Source organism: Bos taurus, chromosome 14, assembly GCF_002263795.3.
Source record: "Bos taurus isolate L1 Dominette 01449 registration number 42190680 breed Hereford chromosome 14, ARS-UCD2.0, whole genome shotgun sequence".
NCBI classification, from domain to species: domain Eukaryota; kingdom Metazoa; phylum Chordata; class Mammalia; order Artiodactyla; family Bovidae; genus Bos; species Bos taurus.
Genome location: NC_037341.1, coordinates 62,538,949 through 62,551,999, shown reverse-complemented (window position 1 = coordinate 62,551,999; position 13,051 = coordinate 62,538,949). Strand labels below are relative to the sequence as shown.

The following is a 13,051-nucleotide window of genomic DNA, read 5'->3' as shown; positions in this document are numbered from 1 at the left end:
CAATTAAAAATAAATAAATCAAAAAAGTTACCTATAAATTACTGTTACATATAAAGTATATCTAATTAGTAATTAATTAGTAAATTACTGTTACATATAAAGTATATCTGATTAGTAATTAGTATATCTGATTAGTAATTAGTAATTAATCTGATTAGTAACTACTATTCAATTGTGACATACTCTAGGAAACTGCATTTCTCCTAACCAAGTTATCCCTTTGAGGCCATAGATACAAAGTCTATCATGTAGGGACTGGTTTCAGATAAGTAGTGCTTTCTTAATTATGACCCATGAAGCCTTTCCTCAGCTTGATCTAAGTTTTAGACAAAAGTTAGAAAATGTTTAGCATCCACTTTTTCTAAAAGTAAACTACTCTAATTACAAGCAAATATTAACTAATGATTAATTTTAATAACATAATAAGGATGGAACATAATTTGGATAAAATTTTTTAAATGAAAAATACTCATGAACAGCTTTGCCCATTTCTCATAACTGACTACAGCAACTTTCTGTTTAAATCTAACACTGTGTGTGTATATTCTCAGTCGTGTTCGACTCTTTGCAACCCCATGGACTGTAGCCTGCCAGGCTACTCTGTCCATGAGATTCTCCAAGCAAGAATACTGAGTGGGTTGCCATTTCCTACTCCAGGGGATCTTCCTGACCCAGGGATTGAACCCATGTCTCTTGTGTCTCCTGAGTTGGCAGGCAGATTCTTTACCATTGCACCACCTGGGAAGCTCAAAATCTAACACTGCTGCTGCTGCTGCTAAGTCACTTCAGTCGTGTCCGACTCTGTGCGACACCATAGACGGCAGCCCACCAAGTTCCCCCGTCCCTGGGATTCTCCAGGCAAGAACACTGGAGTGGGTTGCCATTTCCTTCTCCAATGCATGAAAGTGAAAAGTGAAAGTGAAGTCACTCAGTCATGTCTGACTCTTCTCGACCCCATGGACTGCAGCCTACCAGGCTCCTCCGTCCATGGGATTTTCCAGGCATGAGGACTGGAGTGGGTTGCCATTGCCTTCTCCGAAATCTAACACTAGTTTTCCCTAATGAGGGCAACAGAACCCTTGTGGTATTTTGCTGCTAAGTCGCTTCAGTCGTGTCCGACTCTGTGCGACCCCAGAGACGGCAGCTCACCAGGCCCTGCCGTCCCTGGGATTTTCCAGGCAAGAACACTGGAGTGGGTTGCCATTTCCTCCTCCAATGTATGAAAGTGGAAAGTGAAAAATGAAAGTGAAATCGCTCAGTCGTGTCCGACTCTTTGTGACCCCATGGACTGCAGCCTACCAGGCTCCTCCGTCCATGGGATTTTCCAGGCAAGAGTACTGGAGTCGGGTGCCATTGCCTTCTCCATATGGTATTTTAGGAAGAGTCAAAGTCTGGTCACATGTCTTGCTCCTGTGACTAACAGCAAATGTTTTCAGCTTTCTCTGGCAGTTTGTACTTTTAAAACAGCACTAATGAAAAGCAATGTCCTACTGTATAGCACAGAGAACTATATCCAATATCCTATGATAAACCATAATGGAAAAGAATATGAAAAAGAACATACATATATACATATATAATCAGATATAGATATATATCCGAATCACTTTGCTACACATCAGAAATGAACACATTGCACATCAATCATACTTCAGTTTTTTTTAAAGGAATTAATTATAGTAGATGCTTGTAAGCATTTGCTATTTCCCAAGTGCTCTGCTGCCAACTTTCCATATTTTTTCATTTAACTTTCCAATACCCCAATGAGGCAGGGCTCTTGCTATTCCCTCTGTACAAGAAGTGAAGGCTCAGGAAGGAAAGTCAAGACTGTTAAGTCCTCACAGCAGCTCAGCAGTGGGCCTGGGCTCAAGTCCACACAGACTGACCCTGGACCCTGCTCCCTCCCCTTCCACATTGCCTCCTTTGCACAATCACCAGGCTCCTGACCCACCCCCCACCACCCCCACCGCCCCCACCGCCCCCACCACTGCCCCCCCCTGCCCCTCCCCACTCCGAAGATTCTCCTTGCCTTATCATCAGGTGTGAGACATGACAGGGATGAATGTGGCATCTCTGTCTCTTATGACCATTTTTTCTCAACTCTGAGGTTTTTCCTGGAACAGTCGGATTGATTCCCTCAACCTGAATATTGGTTCTGTAACTACAGGAATGAGGCTTCCTGCCATTTGTCAGCTTGACTTCTGCCAAAGATCTGCTTTCAATTTTTAGATTGGATCTCCTCTCTCTTCTTTCTGGAATGTCTTAAAGCCATGTTTCTCACTTTAAAAAAAAAAATCAAAACTCCGGCTTCCTCTATCATCTGCTTTACCCCAGCAGCCAGGAGAGTTTGGGCTGGCATTCCATTCTGTGGTTCTTAAAAACAGTGAGGGATTAGAAATTTAGGCATGATGCGTCGGAGGGCAGGAGTCCATTACTCCATGGAAATGGAATTCAACTCCTTATCACCCCACATAATATCAATGTCATGAAGGGGAGCCATCAAGCGCTTTGTAAAACACAAAAGCACTTTGAGGAGACCTGTGACTTAATGTGCAATGGGACAGAGATGTGAACTACACGAATCTGTGATCAGAACACTGCCTGACCATCAGAGAGGACTGTGTACTTTTGCAAGTGTTTTCACACACTTCCTAGAACCTCAATTGACCTTATAAGACACATGAAGCAAGACTTCTTACTGCCATATGGTGGTTCAGGAAACATTTTCAGGAAGCTTTTTGCATCAGATCACCCACGAAGGCAACTCTGAGCTCCAGCCTCTTTCTAAGAGGCTAACAGTGAGTAAAATGCATCTACTTGCTACGCATGGATATCAATGACCCACAAGAAGACAGGACTGTGACCACCAGAAGTCCCCCTTCACACTGGGGTGCTGGAATGCTAGTGCTGAGTGAGGCTTATGGGATGAATGATACACCTGTGTGTAAGATTGGACTCTTAAATGCTGATGGAGAAAAGGCAACCAGAAGAGGGAGGGGAGTGAGCTAGACATATTAAAGCAATAAAAAGCAGATTATTATAAAGATTTGACCAAAAAATGTCTGCATATGCCCTATAGGATTGTTCTAATTTCCTAGAAGGACAAAGAGTACTTGTAACCTTTATCTACTTTGAATGCAGGACTCAGAATTGTTCATCAGGTAATCACAAAAATTGGTTAGAGTGAGTTAACTCAGTTGCTCCCATCTGCAGGTGGGACTCAGGGACTCAAAAACAAGAAGTCAGGGGCTTCTAGTTTCTCCCTGATCAACAGACCTGCACACATATGCATCTAAAATTGTGGCTTAAATACTCTAAACCCACTTCCTGATTTCCCAGCATTAAGAGTTTGAATAATGCAAGTTCACCCATGCCTAATCAAACTGATACCAAAGAACTAACCAAATACAATAGTTTGAATTTCCTTCCCTGATATATTTAGGGGGGCTTAGGGCTTTGGAAGTCAAAACCCTTTTCCTGATTTTTGCATTTATGTGGGAACTCTTGGAGGGATGCCTCTCTCCTCCCTGCCTCACTGTCCTAGAGAGAAGCAGTGCTTTCTTCAATCAGACGCTTGGGGACAGGACCTGGGTGTGCACAGCTTCAGCCCTTTCTCACTCTCTCCTTCCTCTTTGTAGCATCAGCTGCCTGCAGGAAGCATGAACTCTTGTACGCTCTCAGCGTATGCTTAGGGATGCAGAGCTTATCACTGTGAGGCGTTCTTTCTCCTCTTTCTGATTCAGTTTCAGTTTGCAAGTCTTGGTCTCCATTTTGTTGACTTACTGGATTTTGGTGAAACAAATCAAGCTTTCCTCCAGCTACCTCCTTCACCAAGTGTCACTGGACTTCTGTTGTAGTATTTGGCAATACTAAACGCTTGGGTGGGGAATATCCTTGGGACTTACGTAGTTTCTTCAGGAACCATGGACTGTCTTGTTTTCTTATTTCATGTATATGAGGCCACTGCTATAATACTTTCAAGTATTATATCATCAACTCTTCAGATTTACTAAAAAGCAACCACTTGGATGATTGTTGTCTAACTCTACTACTTAGAACATTAATACTTGAAGAAACAACATCCACGGAAGATAGCCAGCCTATAGTTGCTGAAGGAAAACTTCAGCCCCACTCAGGCATCAGTGTCCATCAGTTTGGCGGAGGCTACTCTGATCGCAGAGTCGGGCACAACTGAGCGACTGAACTGAGCTGAACTGAACTGAACTCTGATCAAAGTCCCTGCAGACTTCCATGTTGCTACATCCAATGGGCAGTTCCCGGTACTCCCCCTCCAACCTCCCAGCGGCACTGGACACAGTTGTTTAGTCCTTTCTCCTTGAAACAAATTCTTTACTTGGTAGGTTTCCTTTATACCTTCCCAGGTCCTTGGCCCCATTTTCCTTTGCTGTTTCCCCACCCCTGCCATCTTCCTGATCCCTGTGTTGGAGTCCCCAAGGCTTAGGTCTTAAAATTCTTCTCCTTTCTGTCCACATGTACCTTCCAGGTGATCTCATGCAGCCTCATGGCTTTAAGAAAAATCTATATAGTGATAATCGCCACATTTCTATCTCCAGCTTGGCCCTTCTCCCTTGAACTGCAGATGTGTATGTTCAAATGCCTGCCCATCTACTTATGTGTGTTCAATATGCACCTCATATATACAAAACTCGGTATATACAAAACTGGCCCCTTGATCTTTGCTTCGAAACCTCCCTCCCTCCCAGTCTTTCCCAGTCTGTTAACGGCAGCTCCACTCTAGCTGTTCAAACCAAAAACCATGGTGTCATCCTCATCTCTTTATCTCACACTCCAGACAAATTAGAAAATTCTGGTACCTAGATCATCAAAATATACCCAGAATCTAAACCTCCCTTTCACCACTAGTTTAAACTGCAAATCACTGCTAGGAGTATTGCAATGGCCTCTTCACTGGCGTCACTGCTTCTGCCTTTAATCTCCTTTAGCCTCTTCGTAACACAGTGGCCAGAGGGGGCTGACTTGCACTTGAAGTCAGATGATATCACTTCTCCCCTCAAAATTTTCTGGCACACTCATCGTACTGAGAGGAAGTGCCCAGGTGCTCTGCAGGGCCCTATATGACCTGGCCCCCGTTTCCTCTCTGACCACCACCTCCTGCCTTCCCCTCTGCTCTCTGCTCTGGACGTCCACTGCTCCTCAAACACTCCAGGCCCACACTTGCTACAGAGCCTCGGTCTTTGTACGCTTTATACCCGGCACGACCTTCCTCCAAACTTCTGCCAGGCTACCTCCCTCATAGCCTTCAAGTTTTACTTAAAAGTCACCTTCCCCATGAGACCATCATTGGCCTTTCTCTAAAATCCTAAACTGCTTTTACTCCCAGTTTCCCTAATTTGTTTTCTCCTTAGCAACCATCACTAAAATGTTATGAATTTTACTTATTTGTGTTACCTTAAATATAAACTCCATAAGAGCAAGATGCTCTTGTGTTCTGTTCACTGTTCTATCCTGAGTATCTCATATAGTAGAAGCTCAATTATTATTTGTTGATTGACTAAATGACTGTGAAGTAATTTCTTAGAAATTTCTGAAGTGATTTTAAACGCTGCCTTAATAATTAGGGCTTTGATTCCTTTGAGGTTTTAACTCAGAAGAGTAAAAGATTTGGATTTTGGATCTTAATTCCTTGGGGCTTTATTTTGGCATTTTAATTTATAGACTTTAATTTTTTTCTATGAAATTCATAATACAAAAAAAAAAAAAAAAGATTATACCAAATAAAAGTCATCACCTTACTGTTGGCACTTCATTAATATCTATCTTAATAATGTCATTTAAAGTCCCTGACAAATTTCTGATGAGCCTATTGGACAATGTGGCACAATGAGGGATGAATTTTTCAGCTTTGAGTAATTTAATTAAAGCATCATCTCTGAACTTAGCACTGATGTTTATTGTTCATTCATTCAACATAGTGTTGTCTATTCCTAGGGATTCTGTGCTTTTTCCGTTAAACCAGAGGTCAGTCATAAAGTGGAGAGTTGAATGGCCTTGGTGCACATTTTTTTGTCTCACGTCATGTTTAAAATAAAACAAAAACAGATTTCTAGTTTTGTTCAAAACACTCAGAAGAGGTAGCAGCCCTGGGCCCCCTTCCTCTGGGACAGCGTATGTGCTGTCTCCTTTAGAAGGGCAGACAGTCTCCCTTTTGCCACAGTCCAGCTCCAGGCACCCCATTCTGTCACCTGTCTGGCTGCTGAAGGCAATGCTGCTTATGGATCTGAACAACGGGCCCTGTTCTGAGCCTCTAGCCCTCGAGAACCCTACTCTGGCCTTCTTTGGACCACATTCCTCCTTATGGATCAAGGAGTCTGACAGCCAAGAGCATATGCCTACACTGAGCTTGTACTGACCTTCTCCTAACCAAGACCACATTCCCACTGCCCAGGATCCCAGACTATCCTGTCCAGCTCGTCCAAGCCTCCTGTAGGACCTATGTGAACCCTTGTCCAGGTTGATCTTCCCAAAGGCAGACAGAGCATCCCTTGTATATGTGTGTGGAAGAGGCGGCCAGAGGACAGAGTTTGAAAACACAGGACTGGAGAGATCATATGCATGACAGACCTCCCAAAGGTCTTTACCTCCTGGTCCCCAGAATCTGTAAATATGCTGCCTCCCATGATTAAAGGACTTGACAGACATATGAAGGTAAGGACTTAGGCTGGAAAGATTATGCTGGATTGGCTGGGTGGGCCCACTGTAATCATAAGAGCTCTTGTAAGACGGGGGCAGGTAGATAAGAGTAGTAGAAAATAATGAGAAAAGCAAGAGGTTGGAATGATTGAGAGAAAGGGGCCACGGGCCAAGGAATGTAGGCGGCTTCTGAAGACTAAAAAAAGTAAGGGAATGGATTAGTCCCTCAAGGTCGCCAAAAGAAATGCTTCCCTGCTGAGACCTTGACTTCAGACTTCTGACTTTCAGAATGGCAGGAAAGTAAGCTGACCTGTTCACAGTTTGCTTGCATGGAAGGCCTCTCCTGAGAGGTTGGAAGATGAGGGGCTGCAGGCTAAGGCTTCCATCTATACTCTTGTCTCAGGCAGCCTCAAATATTAATTTATAATAATATAGAGTCCAAAGGTATTGTTTTGATAAAAGACTTAAACCAAAGTCTATAAATGCAGTCTATGTGTCTCATCTGTGCAGTAGTAGCCAAAATGCCAGGTATTTTTAGCACAACAGTGTTTAAGTAATCCATCCACTTAGGTATTAGTCATAAAATTATTTAGGAGTGGGCTACAAAGAAGAATTTCATCAAATCATAATAAACCAGATGCAAGGAAGAATGGTATTTTATTGGGGCTTGATTTCATGCATCTTTTTGACAAGCTTCAAACCAAATTTCCCTGTATCAAATTTCTCAAATATTTACTTGTGTTTTCTGTTCCCAGGAAACAAGACACTTTGGTACTTTATTCTACAGTTGAAAAACTGAGGAAATTAAAAGCAGAAAATACACCAGGCCACTGGCATGGGCATGATGCTAATCCATGAAAAGCAGGGAGGACTAAATTAATGTCCTGATCTGTTCAATTTAGACTCCTACAACTCCCCTCAATTCATACACTTAAAAAAATTTTTCCTATCAAAAATGTGATTGCTACAGTGGTTTAGATCTACAGAACAATAACTCTTTTCCAACTCCCCTCAATTCATACACTTAAAAAAAAAGTTCCCTATCAAAAATGTGATTGCTACAGTGCTTTAGATCTACAGAACAATAACTCTTTTCCCAACCAGAAAGAAGTGCTAGAAATGAGTGTTTGGAGGATAGGCAAAACAAATACCTAATAAAATAAACATTTTCCCACAGTTTCTACTTTATCTTAGGGGATTCTCTTTAAGTTTTGACTTGGTTGTATATATAATCACCACAAGTCACTTTGTTCACATAAAGTTCATACAAAACAAACAAGAATCAAAATCACATGAAAGAATCTGCTTTTAGTTTTCTGGTCCAATAATCTAAGCTGTTATTTTGCTTGAATCATCCCAAGAGCCAGCCAAGGGCAGTGAGCTAAGCTGTCAGATGCACAGGAACTCAGAGGCCCACACCACAGGGTGAACGTTCTTCTGGAAGAAGCCAACTCACCATGGCTGTTGCTGAGGAAGGTTTGTGAAGTGAAAGTTGCTCAGCCATGTCCAACTCTTTGTAACCCATGGACTATACCGTCCATGGAATTCTCCAGGCCAGAATATTGGAGTGGGTAGCCTTTCCCTTTTCAAGGGGATCTTCCCAACCCAGGGATCAAACCCAGGTCTCTCGCACTGCAGGTGGATTCTTTACCAGCTGAACCACCAAGGAAGCCCAAGAATACTGGAGTGGGTAATCTATCCCTTCTCCAGTGGATCTTCCCAACCCAGGAATCCAACCAGGGTCTCCCGCTTTACAGGTAGATTCTTTACCAACTGAGCTATCAGGGGAGCCCATGAGGAAGGTTTGACTTGGTCCAAACATTGATATAGTCTTGAAAATTCTGAAATGTCAAGGTATATACAAAAATGGCCTCTCTTTTCTTTGGAAGTGACAGTCCTGGAGAAGTAAGATGATATCCATGGGTCTACCTCTAAAGAGAACCCACTGTAAAACAAAGAGAAAATAAGCAGGGAAAGAGACAAGGGGACCTTCAAGGGACAATATTCTGAGCAAAAAAAAAAAAAAGAAAGAAAAATGAAGGGAAAAAAGTTGTCATACATTATCTGAGGTATTAATACATCTGGAAGAAGTTGATCTGAAAATGTGATTTTGGATGAATGTTCTCCTAAGTCTGGAAAGAAACTGAAACCTTATTATAAATATCCCACTTGAAGTTTTAGAAGGACAGTATATGAGAGTACATGTCATGTGTTTTGAGTGCAATTTCATTTGGGGGCTTTTCCTAAATTCATCTATGGAAGGGGTAATCAATAGCATTCTTGGCATAGCTTGACAAAGGTGTCTTGTCTTTTAACCGTATCTGTTCTTTTGGATATATAGACCATACCTAGTCTTCTCAGAGCCTCTCAGTTCCTGTCCTCTTTTGGAAAGGATGGAAACAATATCAGCACTCCCTCTCAGACAGCACAATTCTAAAACAGAAAAATCTGGAAAGACACAAAACAACATGGAAATTTTTCCTAAGTGGCCCTTGGGCAGCTGACTTGGCTCCTAACATACCCTTGACCCCCAGCCCCATCCTCAGTTAAGATTCTGTGGTACAAGGATCATCAGCTTCTACTGGAGTCCAGTCCGACACATGCTGTACCCCAGTATTATACCTCTGCCCATCAGGGCCATGACCATCTGCAGACACTTACTTCAGCTGTGTGCCAGGGAAGATGTTCACAAAAAGAGATATTTTAATCCTCTGGAATTTAGGTTTTTAAAAAAATTTACTCTAAATCTAACTGACCCTTCCAGATGTATGGGTTTGAACCAATCAGATCTGTATTGTGATACAGGCTAAGGTCCTCTCCTTTTTTTCTGAAGTATGAAAGGGTGCTAGGGAAAATCTAGACTCTTTGCTAACCCCTTCTATCTGACAGTATTAAATCTATCTCTTATGCCAAGGTCATATGCCAAGGAGAAACTAAACTGTACAGGGCCTGATTCCATTATCAGGAAGTTTCTTGGACAATCTGATCCCTTTGGCCCTTCAAGCTGGCCCTCTGGTGTATCTAACCGGTTCTCACACCATGAATGACAGTCTAAAAGTTAAAAAGGATGAAAGATGTCAGGACCTCTACAAAGTCTCTCATCTTTCATTTTACACTCTGCCTCTTTGAAGTATTGAATCTGAAGCTCCAGTACTTTGGCCACCTGATGCAAAAAGTTGACCCATTGAAGAAGACCCTGATGCTGGGAAAAACTGAAGGCAAAGGAGAAGAGGGAGACTAAGAATGAGACGGTTGGATGGCGTCACCAACTCAATGAACATGAATCTGAGCAAACTGCAGGAGATAGTGAAGGACAGGGAAGCCTGGCATGCTGCAGTCCATGGGGTTGCAAAGAGTTGGACACGACTTAGCAACTGTACAACAACAACTCTTTGAGCAGCTGCTTTTCCCTCCAGAGTTTTCCCTCACCACCCCCTTGTTTCCCAGCTACTTTGTCTTACTCTAGTTAATTGCTCTTTCTCTCCAGCCCTTTCTTCTGCCATTGACTTCTATTTTCTAAACCAAAAAAAAAAAATACCTGTTTTTCCTTCCTTCCAGCTCCTTTTGGGCTTTTCCCTCAAAGGGAAGGCTTAGTCACTCCTATATTTCATTCCAAACCAAAATAAAATGAGGAGTCCCCAGTGTTCTAAAATGGGATCCCCAATATTCTTGCTGATCGGAAAAGCTTTTTAAATCCTCCCAAGTTCCAAGATTTTGGGAAGAAGGTCACAGATGGCACTAAGACCTCTAAGGCTCTTCCCTTCACTTCATGGAGGGGTTTCCCAAAGTGTAGAGAGCATCTGGGGTAGTGGCTAGTTATGGTGGATTTGTATTGTGTAATTATGAAATGTACATTAGAAAAAATATAGATGGCATATCAAGTCTGCAATTTCACAGCTATTACTGTGAATGCAAGTTAAAATATAAGCAATTGTAAGTTAAAATATAAAGTGGTTAAGAAAGATATTAAGTAAAAAATAGTAGTGTATATGGATATAATAAAAATCATGAAGATAGAACATGAATGATTCAAGCATGAGAAGCACCATTTGATGAAAATGACTTATAACCAGAGAGAATGGGGCATGAGGTCAGCTTCTGGATATGCTTCCTTCTTCCTTGCAAAGCCCTGAGCCTGGGGCAGAGAGTGGGAACACAGCTGTTACACAGGCAATGATTCACAATTTCACACTAGGGACCAAACTATGAAGAATTTTTTCTGAATGGATAAATCAAATTCATATCTTCCTGTAACCAAGGATAATATTGCCATCGGATTTACAATTAGAAGCATTCTGGCTCAACTCTTTCTGTTTAGAGGCTAAAAAGCCAAAAAAATCACATGACTTGGCCCGTATCTCCCCAGTGAAGAGCGGCAGAATTAGAACTCAACCCCCAAAGTTTGCTCATTCTAAATCTTTCTACTACGTTACTTCTGCTAGGGGAGTCTTTCCAATGCCCTGAAAGTCTTATCTATTCCTAATTATATCTAGCTATATTTAACAGAGGGCTTCCCTGGTGGCTCAGTAGTAAAGAATCTGTCTTCAATGCAGAAGACACGGATTCGATCCCTGGGTTGGGAAGATCCCCTGGAGAAGGAAAGGGAAACCCACTCCAGTATTCTTGCCTGGGAAGTCCCATGGACAGAGGAGCCTGGCAGGCTACAGTCCAGGGTGTCACAAAGAGTTGGACATGACTTAATGACTAACACAACAACAACAATATTTAAGAGAGTAGTAGGAGATAAAATTAGAGGGATAACATGAATATTGGGAGGGAGATACTGTCAGGACTTCAGGGCAGTGTGAGGACTTTGTGGGGTCCAGCCCAAAGCGGGAGCTGATAGCTGCATCTCATCTAGACCACACAGCCAGAGTAAGTGATGTAAGCACTCAGAGAACGGTCCCTGGAACAATCTGATATTATTGCTATGGATCCTCCTCTTAGAGCCTTCTTTTTTTAACTTTTTATTTTTGAATAATTTTAGACATACTAAAATGCTGCAAAGGTAGTACAGAGAATTTCCCAGCTTCTCCTATTTCTAACACCTTTTATCGCCATGGCATATTTGTCAAAATTAAGAAATTAACATTGGTACAATACTATTAAGTAAATTACAGGCTGTATTTGGATTTCCCCAGTTTTCCCATTATTTTGTTATTGTTGTTCCAGGATGTAACCGAGGATACCACCGTACATCTGTCACCACGTCTCCTCAGTCTCCTCCAATCTGTGACAGTTTCTGGACTTTTCCTTGTTTTTCATGACTGTAACACTTTAGAAGAGGTCAGGTGTCATGTACTTTCTGTCAGTTTGAGTTTGTCTGGTATTTTCTCATGATTAGGTTTAGGGAATTGGAGGAAGGATATCACCAAGGTAAAGTGCCATTTATTTCAATGATTAGATGCTACTTATCAACAGTGATATTCATCTGGACTCCTTCTTAAGTAATATTGTGAAGTTTACCAATGGAAAGTTCTTCTTTCATACTCTACATCTTAGAAATATGTCACTAAGTCCAGTGTAAACCCAAAGAAAATTAAGCTCCACCTCCTGGATGGAGAGCTATCAAACAATCTGTGCATTAAATGAAAACTACTACAGTAATCGGGAGAAGGCAATGGCACCCCACTCCAGTACTGTTGCCCAGAAAATCCCATGGATGGAGGAGCCTGGTGGGCTGCAGTCCATGGGGTCACTAAGAGTCAGACATGACTGAGTGACTTCACTTTCACTTTCCGCTTTCATGCATTGGAGAAGGAAATGGCAACCCACTCCAGTGTTCTTGCCTGGAGAATCCCATGGACAGAGAAGCCTGGTAGGCTGCAGTCCATGGGGTCATACAGAGTTGGACACGACTGAAGCGACTTGGCAGCAGCAGCAGCAACCACAGTAATCAATAAATCTTTTGGGAGAGAGACTCTGAGACTATGCAAACATCTTTTTCTCCTAAAGATTTGCCCATTAATATTAGGATTCATCAGTGGATCTTGTCTGCAGCAACTTGTCTACTTAAGTGGTCTAAGGATAAAATTTTTTTTTGCCTTCATATCTTCTACATTTGTAGTTTGAATTCTTCTGTAAGAAAGATTTTCTTCTATTTATTTATTTATTCATTCTATCATTTCTTTATACCAGTATAGACACATGGGTGTATTTCATTCTTTGTCTATAACCTATACTAATACTATCATTATCTTTCTTTCTTTCCTTTTTTTCATCCATGCCATGCAGCTTGCAGGATCTTGGTTCCCCAACCAGGGATTGAACTGTGCCCCTGCAGTGGGACCTCAGAATCCTAATCATCAGGATTTTCTACTGGATTTTCTACAGGATTTCCCTGGACCATCAGGGAATTACTACTTTTCTTCTTTTTCTT

At 41.9% G+C, this 13,051-nt stretch overlaps 1 protein-coding gene across 8 annotated transcripts in view; it reads right to left on the bottom strand.

The window, feature by feature from the left end:
• Nucleotides 1-13,051, bottom strand: part of NCALD (neurocalcin delta) — a 468,660-nt gene that overhangs the window by 163,292 nt on the left and 292,317 nt on the right. Inside the window, exon 1 of one of the 8 annotated variants that reach the window (XM_015474513.3) lies at nucleotides 9,021-9,115. The gene's annotated coding sequence lies outside the window, so the exon portion shown is untranslated. 8 annotated transcript variants of the gene reach the window in all.